The sequence below is a fragment of the Amborella trichopoda genome, chromosome 1 (assembly GCF_054954075.1).
Source record: "Amborella trichopoda isolate Santa Cruz 75 chromosome 1, AtrichopodaSantaCruz75HAP2 v2.0, whole genome shotgun sequence".
In the NCBI taxonomy this organism is placed as follows: domain Eukaryota; kingdom Viridiplantae; phylum Streptophyta; class Magnoliopsida; order Amborellales; family Amborellaceae; genus Amborella; species Amborella trichopoda.
Window position 1 is genome coordinate 35,960,236 of NC_142336.1, and position 10,524 is coordinate 35,970,759.

At 34.8% G+C, this 10,524-nt stretch overlaps 1 non-coding gene across 1 annotated transcript; it reads right to left on the reverse strand.

Annotated features, from left to right (window-relative positions):
* Window positions 1-10,022: 10,022 nt before the first annotated feature.
* Window positions 10,023-10,137, reverse strand: LOC148783797 (U5 spliceosomal RNA). The gene has a single exon (XR_016047249.1). It is a non-coding gene; the product is annotated as a U5 spliceosomal RNA (small nuclear RNA).
* Window positions 10,138-10,524: the final 387 nt, after the last annotated feature.

The window sequence follows — 10,524 nt, forward strand, 5'->3', positions numbered from 1 at the left end:
CTTGTTTCTCCATTTGTTAAATCTTTTGTGAATAATTCCACTAACCTAGGTTCAAAAGTTTTGACATACCATTCTCTGATATTTTTATTTTCTAGGGATAAAAAATCATTTATGATATATTCTTTATCAAATGTTTCTTCAAGTTGTAATACTTGAATGAACTCTGCTTCAGCAGGTTCTTCTTGAGCTTCTTTGTATTGCGGAATAATGATATTATCAAGTGTCCTTAGTAAGTCAGTAATTTGTGGTTTTATTGGTGTTGATGGAATATATATGGTAGAAGGGAATCCTATTATATGTAGTAACAGACTTTCTTGCTGGTTCTGATTCTCGGAAAGAATAATTATTTGAAGTTCCTGAGATGGATGCATCATCTAGTGTAATTCTATTTTTTGGGGTGAATTGAATTTCAATATTTCCATCTGTATATTCAATGATTTTATCTGGAATGTTTTGAGTAGATATTTGTGATGGTTGATTTTCATTATGGATAGACCATGTTTGGGGTAAAACGATATCTGACCATGATATTGTTTTTGGTATAATTGTATTTGATTTTTCCATATTGGTTTGAAAAAATATTGTTTGTCCTCTCGTATCTATTTGAAGTACATTTGGAAATAATGTATTCATCACTTTATAATAAATTCGATAAACAATAGCTATATTTTGAGAACCTAACATCATATTAAATCCTTGAGTTTTGAGATTTAAAGATAAAACATTTATAATATTTGGATCTGTAAGAGATACAGAATAATTGGGAAAACAATTGAAATATATTGGTCCGCTACATAAACTAGATTCGACCATTCCCAATAGTGAATCAGAAAATCTATTATGCCTAGTATCTCGTAAGCAGACTAGGATAGAATTATTTAGTCCTAAACGAGTCAAAGGTTTGACAGCTATTTGAATTAATCCTATATGTAAATATTTATAATTTTTGTTTTTATGGACTTGTAATATTTTTTGAGATAGTAGTTGAAAGTCTCCTTGATTAGTTGTAACAGAGAGAGTCTCTTCTACTGTTTTAATAGCATATCCGATTTTTAGATCGAATGTGCCTTTCTTATAGACATCTGATATTGGAACTTTATGTATGTTCCAATTTTATATTTGGTTTTCAATATCATTAATAATAATTTTTTCTTTGTTTTTTATTCTTAGAGTTCTATTAGTTGTACTAGTTGTTTTATCCGTCAGATACTTAATAAATCATCCATTAAAGAAAGTTGGTCCGAGAATTGAGGTTAGAGACGCTCAGGACACCCAGTCAGTTGACCGTTTAGGCCAGGAGAGCCGCTGAGGTCTAGAAGACGTAAGAGGTAGTCAAAGAGAACTGTCCAGATAACACTCAACCGCAACCTAATAATAGAAATTATATATATATTACTTTTTTTTAAAAATACCGGATGAACACCAAAACCGCTTGAAACCGGAATTGGCCAGTGGTCGATTCTGATCTAACTCAGCAGTTATCGGTTAGATCATCCAGTTTTTCCAACATGGACCCATACCCAGCCCTATTACTATTTGGGTCCAAGATTTGGACCCGAACCCGATCCACTAGGTCCAAATCTTGGACCTATACTTGGAACTGGATCAGGGTGGGTCATTGGGTTTCTGGTCAGGCTGGGATAAATTCCCAGCCCTAGTTGTCAATGAAACTTTAGTATTTATGTATTTTCTTAAAAGTTATACTAGTTTAGAATATTTTTACATACGATAACAATATCAAGCATCAAATAAAAAATACAAAGTTTTCATCATTTCAAAATATCAAAATTAACAAATAAAATTATTGGAAGATGAAATTTATTAGCAATTATGAGACTTCACATCAGGTACTCTAAAGAAAACAATTTTTACAATAAGATTGTGAACCAAAAAAATATACAGAAAAGGTGATTGTAAAATTCAAATAAATAACTATATACCTTCAAGGGGCAAGGTTTTTTTATTACAATCTCTCTCTAAATCTTGTTCTACCATGCACATGAAGTAGTGCCATTTGAAAATTTAATGAAAAATGCGACAAAAAAATAAAATTATTTTACAATTCAAGGGGCAAGGCTTTCTCTCTTGAATTATTGGATTCATCATCTCCATTCACGCTTTACAATTCACATGTAATGAAAGGCAAAGCTACTTGGCCTATAAGTTTAATATATTATCAAAAAAAATAAAATTATTTTATTCTCTTGGATGATACCATTGGAGATTTAGAAAAAATTTCCTGAAATTTGCTCTTTGTGTGGGTATTTTTCTCTCTTTACACTTGTATTCTTTGAAAGTAATTTACTATCTAAAATTAGAGGGAACCCCTAGATATTCACCTAAACAAATCTTCAATGATCTCTCTATTTGATTTTTTCTCCATCTCCTTCTAACACGTACTTTTCTCTCCCTTAAGTCTATCGATATCTTTGATTTTCTTTCCATTTTTCTATCCTTATCTCTCTCCACATACCCTCTTTCCACATACCCTCTCTCCATGTCATCTCACGTCTCTCTTCCCCTTAAAGGTACGATTAGGCATTATGGGTCTTTCTCTCCCCCGTTAAAAATGGAAACCTATGTATCCCCATGATATTTTTTCTCTCTTTATTTCTCTCCCTTAAATATGGTCAGTATTTTTTTTTCTCTTAAATATTTTTTTTCTATATTAAAATAGGTGCATAATCTCCCTCTTCTAAAATGTGCGTGTAATTTGTCTTTCAAAGATGAAAATGTATCCTACAGTATCTATTGAAATAGCCCTTCTTATTTTTGCAATATGTGTCTACCTCTTAACTCTAGTTTAATAATACAGTATAGATAAAAATAAGGAAAAATTACAAAACCCCCCGAGGATACTATCTATGCAACTTACCCCCAGCTAACCTTTCCTCTCACTTTTTTCCCTACAACCACTTTTCCTCGTAAAAACACCCAAGGTAAAAAATTATTATCTTTTGGATGGAAATGCGCTTCCAATATAAAAAAAGTCAATTGGCGGTCCTAAGTAGTATATTGCTAGAGTGACCAATTCAACAGCCGGAGCGATGTGGCTCCAGAAGGTGTACTGTCGAAGCGCGTCTTTGTACTGTTGGAGCACTTGTCTTCATTGTCGGAGTGACCTATTCAACCGCTGGAGCACTGTGGCTCCAGAAGGTGTACTGCTGAAGTCAGTCCTTGCATTACTGGAGCCTGTGTCTTCATTATCAGAGCGACCCTCTGCATTGCTGGAGCACATGTCTTCATTGCTGGAGAGACCCTCTGCATTGCTGGAGCGCGTGTCTTCATTGCTGGAGCGACCTTATGCATTGCTGGAGCACGTGTCTTCATTGCCAAAGCGACCCTCTGCATTGCTGGAGCGCGTGTCTTCATTGCCGGAGCGACCCTCTGCATTGCTGGAGCGTGTGTCTTCATTGCCGGAGTGAGTCTCCGCATTGCTGGAGCGCGTGGGTAAAAAGCACGGGGAGAGAGTCGTGATTAAAAACCACGAGGAGAGAGAGGGGGGTAGTTTAGTTTATTTTTTCTTTTTTTTTGGATTGGGGGGTTATTTGCGAGGAAAGGTAGTTGAGGAGAAAAAAATTGAAAGAAAGGTTAGCTGGGGGCTAACTTGCATAGATAGTATACTTTGGGGAGGGGGGGGGGGGGGGTGGGGGTTGCGAGTGGGGTGGGGTGGGGTGGGGTTTGTAATTTTAATCTCTCTATATAAACCAGACTCTATTATTCTATATAATCAATCGAGGAATGAAAAACTACCTTACCTCTCTAGCTTAACTATTTATGGCACTAGGAATAACATGGGGCCTTGGCTGTAGTATTGCCGAGCCCCATAATGAGGTCTCTGATTCTATTCTCCCAAATGGTAGGCGCCCTCCCAAAGGGTTGGAGCCCAAATCTCTACCGACTTTACCACTTTTACTTACCAAAAAAAAAGACTATTTACAACACCACTATTTAGTAGTTATATTATTTTGAAATAGACTAAAATATTTTTAGGGTGTAGTTTGTATGAGGTTGACACATTAAACAATCAAAGTAAGGCCCACCTTCAAATAGGGTTGAAATATGCACTCTCAATAATCTTTATGATGGTCTGCAAATTTATTTTCATTTCTAATTTTAAAATGTTTAAAAATTAAAAAATAATATAGATTGAAGGGATCTATGAATACTTGAAAATATTGAAAATTGACAGTCTAGATAATACATTACAAAATGCGCTATTTCTAAAACTTGAAATCTATTTTTTTTTATGTCCTTATATCTTGAGGCCGAGATGATAGAATTGAGGGTTTTTCAACATCAAAACAATCTTTGCAAGTGAATTTTTGAGGTGTCTTAATATGATTATTTAAGCCTTACCCTTTATAAACTTTTTCCATGTTTTTAACTCAAAACTACTAATATACCATCATCATCATCATCAATGGAGCCTTATCTGAATTGTTTAGGGTCCATTGCACGAATCCTGTTTTGCCATTTTACTCTATCAAGGGCCCATACCCTCAGTATGGCCATAAGTCCCTATATTTTTTATCACTACTTCCATCCATGTCCTTTTGAGCCATCCCTTTGCCCTTTTAGAGCCTTTTACTAGAAACAAATAGCACCTCCTAACCAGTATTGTATTGGGTCTATGATGCACGTTGCCAACCCACCTAAGTTTATTTGTCTCGTCTTATCACATATTGAAGCCACACCCAAGTTCCCTCAATATATTTTTGGAAATACTAGCATATACTTCCTATAGAATCAAGAGTAATTCACGTATGGACCCCAAATTTTTAGGTAAAATACGAAATGCACCGTTTGTAGGCAGAAATTGCAAAGAAGATCGGTCAACCTGTCTTTTTTATTTTTCCAAAATTGCCCCTCTGAAAACCAAAACTGCGATTTTTTTTTTCTTTTTTTCGTTAGTAGGGCAATGCCCTAAAGCTTGTGGTACTGGCCTACTAATGAAAAGGCTAAAAAAAAAAAGAAGCATGGTTCGGGTTGATAGAGGTGCAATTTTGAAAAAAATAAAAAAATGTAGGTTGAACGACCTTTATAATTTCCGCCTATAAGAGGAACATTTTGTATTTTACCTAAAATATTAGGATCCATACGTAAATCACTCTAGAATCTAATTTATACTAAGCCTAAAAATACTGACATATACATCCTACAAAATCTACCGTCCAACTCTCAGTGCATGGTGGTGATGTCACATTGTACATGTACATGTCCTCTCCTCACGAAGGAAGACAATAAACTCCTCAAGTTAAAAAGGAATTATCTACAATGAATCGATTTACCATTGATACAAGGTGGTCATAATTACTTACAACTGTCCGACGTGAAATTTGATAGCTTGGATGTATCACAAAGTTCGAAAAAATTTCTTTTGAAGTTTTACCTTGGTCAATGAAATAATTGCAGTCACCCAATTTCACATCCAATGGTCAAGATTAACGTGACCATCTTGTACCAAAAGTAAATGGTCTTATTCTAGTCTTTCCCACATCACACTATAACCTACTTTTAAAATGTACATCTCCCCTTTCATCAATCAAGACCCTACTTTTAAATGAAGACATGTTGAAAGCTTCTCCTCTGAAAGATAGGAAATTTTAAAAAGGTGGTTGGAGCATGCACGAGGTTAGAAAGCCAAGTGTGCATGAACAATGCTCTCTTCTCTCTCCTATAAAACGCCCCTCCTCCTCCCTCAGAAACCCTTTATCTTGAGAGAGAGATGGGAAGAGTTATCACCACTGTCGGTTTTCTAATGGTGTTGGTCATGGCCATGTTTGAGAGTGGCATTGTAGATACAGGATGCCAGAATGACCTCTAGGCATTAATGGCAAGCTGCCTTCCCTATGTGAAGAAGAAGGGTTCGCAGATTCCACCGTCGGCGGCTTGCTGCTCGGCAGTGGTGGTGGCGAACATGCCATGTGTCTGCAACTACGTTACCAAGGAAGTAGAGGCCCTCATCGATATACAGAAGGTCATCTTTGTCGTGCAATCCTGCAAGAGGCCACTTCCCTCTGGGACAAAATGCGGAAGTAAATGCCCCCAACGCCTCCTTTGATTTATTTTGTTCCAGAAAATATTTCTCAGAGGGATTGGAGAATCTTGGTTCGGAGTGCATTTGTAAAAAGAAGTAAGACTGCCTTTTTAAGGTGTACAATTATTCATTTGATCTAAATTTTAAAATATATACTCTTTTCATTCTAATGAACAATCAAAAGATGCTTAGATCTAGGATTAACATAGACCATCCAATTTGACTTTGGTGTTATGACTATGGTGTTTTTTTAGCCCAATTAATATAGACCATCCATTTTGATAAGATGCTTAGATCTAGGCCTTAGAAGGTTTTTTATTTTTTTTCAATCTCTTTAGGTGGGTTTATTATCATTAGATGAATAATGTTAAAAAGAAAAAAAATGATTTTGAGTTTGTAAAGACCTAGATCTTGAAATTCAACAAATGAACGGTCTAAATATGTTATTGGAGAGGACTTATTTTGACCATATCTAAAGTGCAAATTGAATTTTATTTTTATTGGGATTAATTATTAAGATGAAGAAAAGGTTTGTGCAAGTTTTGGGGTATATAAATGCCAAAAACATGGTTTTCTAGAGGTGTGGTTGCATTATACTATGATACAACCGTTGCATGAAATCACTACTCGTATAAGAATGTGCAATCATCTTTAGCTATTAGATTTGAAACTGTACGACTAGAAGTATATTATTTATCAAATTTTATTTTTATGACAAAAAATAATAATATAAAATAAAAATGATGGCTTGTATTATTTTTAAAAAATGAGCTCATATATTATGTTTCGTCAATAGCATAGTTTATTTCTGCTTCCTCAGTCATATGATTTACTTGAGAGGGGTTTTTTTCAGTCAAAATTTTTTATAACCACCATAGAATCACTAGACGACTATTCTTAAAATTATACAACAAAAAAAAAAAAAAGTTTTGAAATTTGAGCTTTCTAACAATTATATCTCACCCTCTAAAAAAATTGGACAATTTATATTCAATCTTAAGATGTTTTTTAAGTGCTTAGAGGGTGCAATTAGGAAACAAAATAATTACCGTTAATATATGTGTTAAAGAGGTTATATCTTTGAAATTTGGGATCTAGAACTAATCCTAGGTGGGGCTCTTCCCTAGGAAGTAAATGGACAATATACTCTCGAGGAAGTTGAATATCTTGACTTTTTAAAATGATGAGTCATTCTTTTAATTGAAAAGTTTATATAGAGCAGAGGCTCTAAACAATCAAATTAGAGCGCAGTTCAAAAAGTTTACTAGAAGAAGTTGTTTTGATGTCCAAATATCTTCAAATTGATTATCTCGACATCAAGATGCATGGACATGAGAAAACAATGGAGTTCATGTTTTGGAAATAGTGCATCTTGTAACACATTTTTGGAACGTCAATTTTTTAGATTTTCAAGTTTTTATAGATCTGTTAGATTTCTATACTATTTTTGTAGCGTTAAATTTTATAATTTAATATGAAAATATATTTTACGGCTATCACAAAGATTTTCAGTATTGAAACCATATATCTCGATACGATTTGAATGTGCGTTTTACTTTGATTGTTTAGGGCCTCGGCTCTATACAAACCGCACCCATAAAAATCTATTTCTTAAAAAAACAAAAGTAAATTATTGAAATATTTCCATAGGATTTTCTCCATTTGTTGTTGCTCCCCTATTTTTCTATTTTTTGTGCTGTAACTCCTCTATTACTAAAATTATGACAAAAAACTTGTTTTTTGGGATTTGTGGAATAATAGGTGCTTTTTTGCTTGCAGGTGTAACTGTTTCCGTTTAAGGAGGAGGATACATAAGGCGCACGCATAGTATTTACTATTTACAATTATGCCATTATTGTCCTTCACTCCTTGTCCTTTTTTCTTTCCTTTTTTTCCCTGTTTTTTATTTTATTTGTGTTGCTTGTTTAGATGGCTGTCGACCTCGCAACCTCGCCTAGTATTGTTCATTGATAAGACATACTCTAATCTATAGTCATTGTCTAGATCTTTTTCTTTCTTTTTATTCATTTATTTATTTATTTATTTATTTTTAATAATAAACTATACAATAATATCATTTATCTTTGGTATAAGATGATCACAATTAATTTTTGCCATTGGACATAAAACTAGATGGCTGAATTTATTCTATTCACCAAACTCAAAATTCAAAATAAATTTTCTTGAGCCCTCCCTTTAGTGTCGTGTAGTTCTCAAATTTCTTCTCTTCTTCTACCAAAAGAGTAAATATTGTTAATGCATCTTTAGTGTTTGATTCGCTATACAAAAAAGTTGGTTTTCTAATACACATTTGCAGTATGATTTGATGCACTTCCGTATGCTCTTGATTTTATAGAGGATCATATATACGTTACGTTATATAGAGAGATTTAAGAGTGTGATTTGCGTGCAACTAGGGGCGGTAGTGGGCCGGGGAGCCCACCCCAGCCCAAAAAATTAGGTCATGGGCCACATAATGTGGCCTAAGGCAGGCAACCATAGCTTGAGGGTGGGGCCTGGCAACTACAACCTAAGGGTAGGGTAGGGATGGGCTGGGCTGGGCTTGGCTTGGGCAAGGGCCAGAGCCCGCTCCTTAGCCAAGCCATGCTCTCTCTGTCTTTTTCTTTTTTTTAAGTTTTTTTTCCTTCATGCTTTTTTATTTATTTGGGCTAGGGCCAGGGCCAAAGCCGGCTCCCTAGCCCAGCCAGAGCCGGTCGCCAATATATTTTAATGGAAACCAGTCAGTATATTTTAATGGAAACCAGTCAGTTCAGCAGTGAAGCATATCAGCAAAGTCCTTCCCCTTTTCTTCATCACAAGCCACTCCCATCAAATGAGTTTTTTGTAAGTTCAATTTTTGCTCAGTAACAACCTCAAAAACTCTAAGGAATCGCTTAAGTGTGTCTATTTCCACTTCATTTGCCACACAAAAAGTCAATGTATCGTCTACATATTGTAAATGTGACACCATAATCCCAATAGCTTTTACCTGGAAACCATTTAACACCCCTAACCGTACAACCGAACTAAGCATCACACTGAAAATCTCTCTTCTTATTGTTATGAATAAAAAAGAGGACAAAGGATCACCTTGGTGAATCCCCTAGATACTATAAAAAAACACTTTGGGCTTACTATCGATGAGGATTGAGAAATGTGTTGTTTCGAAACAACCTTTAATCCTCATTATCCACCTTTCACCAAAACCCATAGCTCTCATGGTATTCAACAATATCTTCCACTCAAATTTATCATGTGCTTTCTCATGATCAATTTTGTAAACAATTTTTACTTCTTTTCTTGCTCTACGGGAGCTAATAACTTCTTGTGCACATAATATATCATCTGTTATTTGCCTATGTTAGATAAAGGCTAATTGAGATCTTTTAATGACCAAAGGCAACATAGTTTTTAATCTTCTAACCAAGCATTTTGCATGAACCTTATAAAGGCTAGTCGACATACTCCTAATATCACGTAGACTTTCAATCACACCATTTTGGGAATCAAAGCAAAAAAGAATTGTATACTATGTCGCTATTTATCATTGTTATAAGGAAGTGACAATCTCTCCTAGTTATTAGATGAAAAATTAGATATCTATTTATCATTGTCATAAGAAAGCCACAATCTCTCCTCTCCTACAATTATCCTAGTCATTAGATGAAGAATTAGATGCCATCCTAGTCATTAGATGAAGAATTATCCTAGTCATTAGATGAAGAATTAGATGGCATGTATCTCGAAGCTTGAGCCAGCAAGAATTATTTGGCGTACTCCTCTTTATTAAAAATTTATTAACATCACCCTTAATTTCTTATTAAAATTGTATTAACCTCACAAAAAAAAGTCAAATTAAAATTGTATTAACCTCAGCCTTAATTTATTAGAAAAATTGAAAATCAGGCAGTCTAATACACAGACCACTGAAATATTTTTCCTTATGGAGAAAAAATAGAAGGACGCTTTGTTTGTTTTGTGTGAGCTTAACAGAGAGAAGCCCTCAAAAATAGGCGTCCGACGCTTTGAGTGCTGAGCACACGGTATTCTTTAGTAAAAGGCCAAAGAATAGTTCGCTCTGTGCTCACCACACGGCTCCCATGCCTTTTCCCATTCGCGCTGCTTATGCATGTATAGCTCCTCCTTGCCATCACATCTTGTTGCTCCTTTACTTTGCATTCTAGAGAGAGAGCAACACGACCGCACCGTTCCAAACTAAAAAAATAAAAAATAAAAATAAGATAGTCCGGGTCTGGATCCGGGTCCGGCCAGACCCAGACCAGAAAAATTATTAAAGGATCTATTAGATTTATTCAAAAGTCCAAAAGTCTATCTTTTCAGATTTATCATGTAACCTCTTTGTGTATATCTTTCCTGATTTATGTCATATTGTCATAAAGATAAATCATGTAGCTTCTCTTTATATCTTTCTCTGTAATTTCTCTTCTATAGAAATAGAAAAATCATAATTGAGATTCATCGAT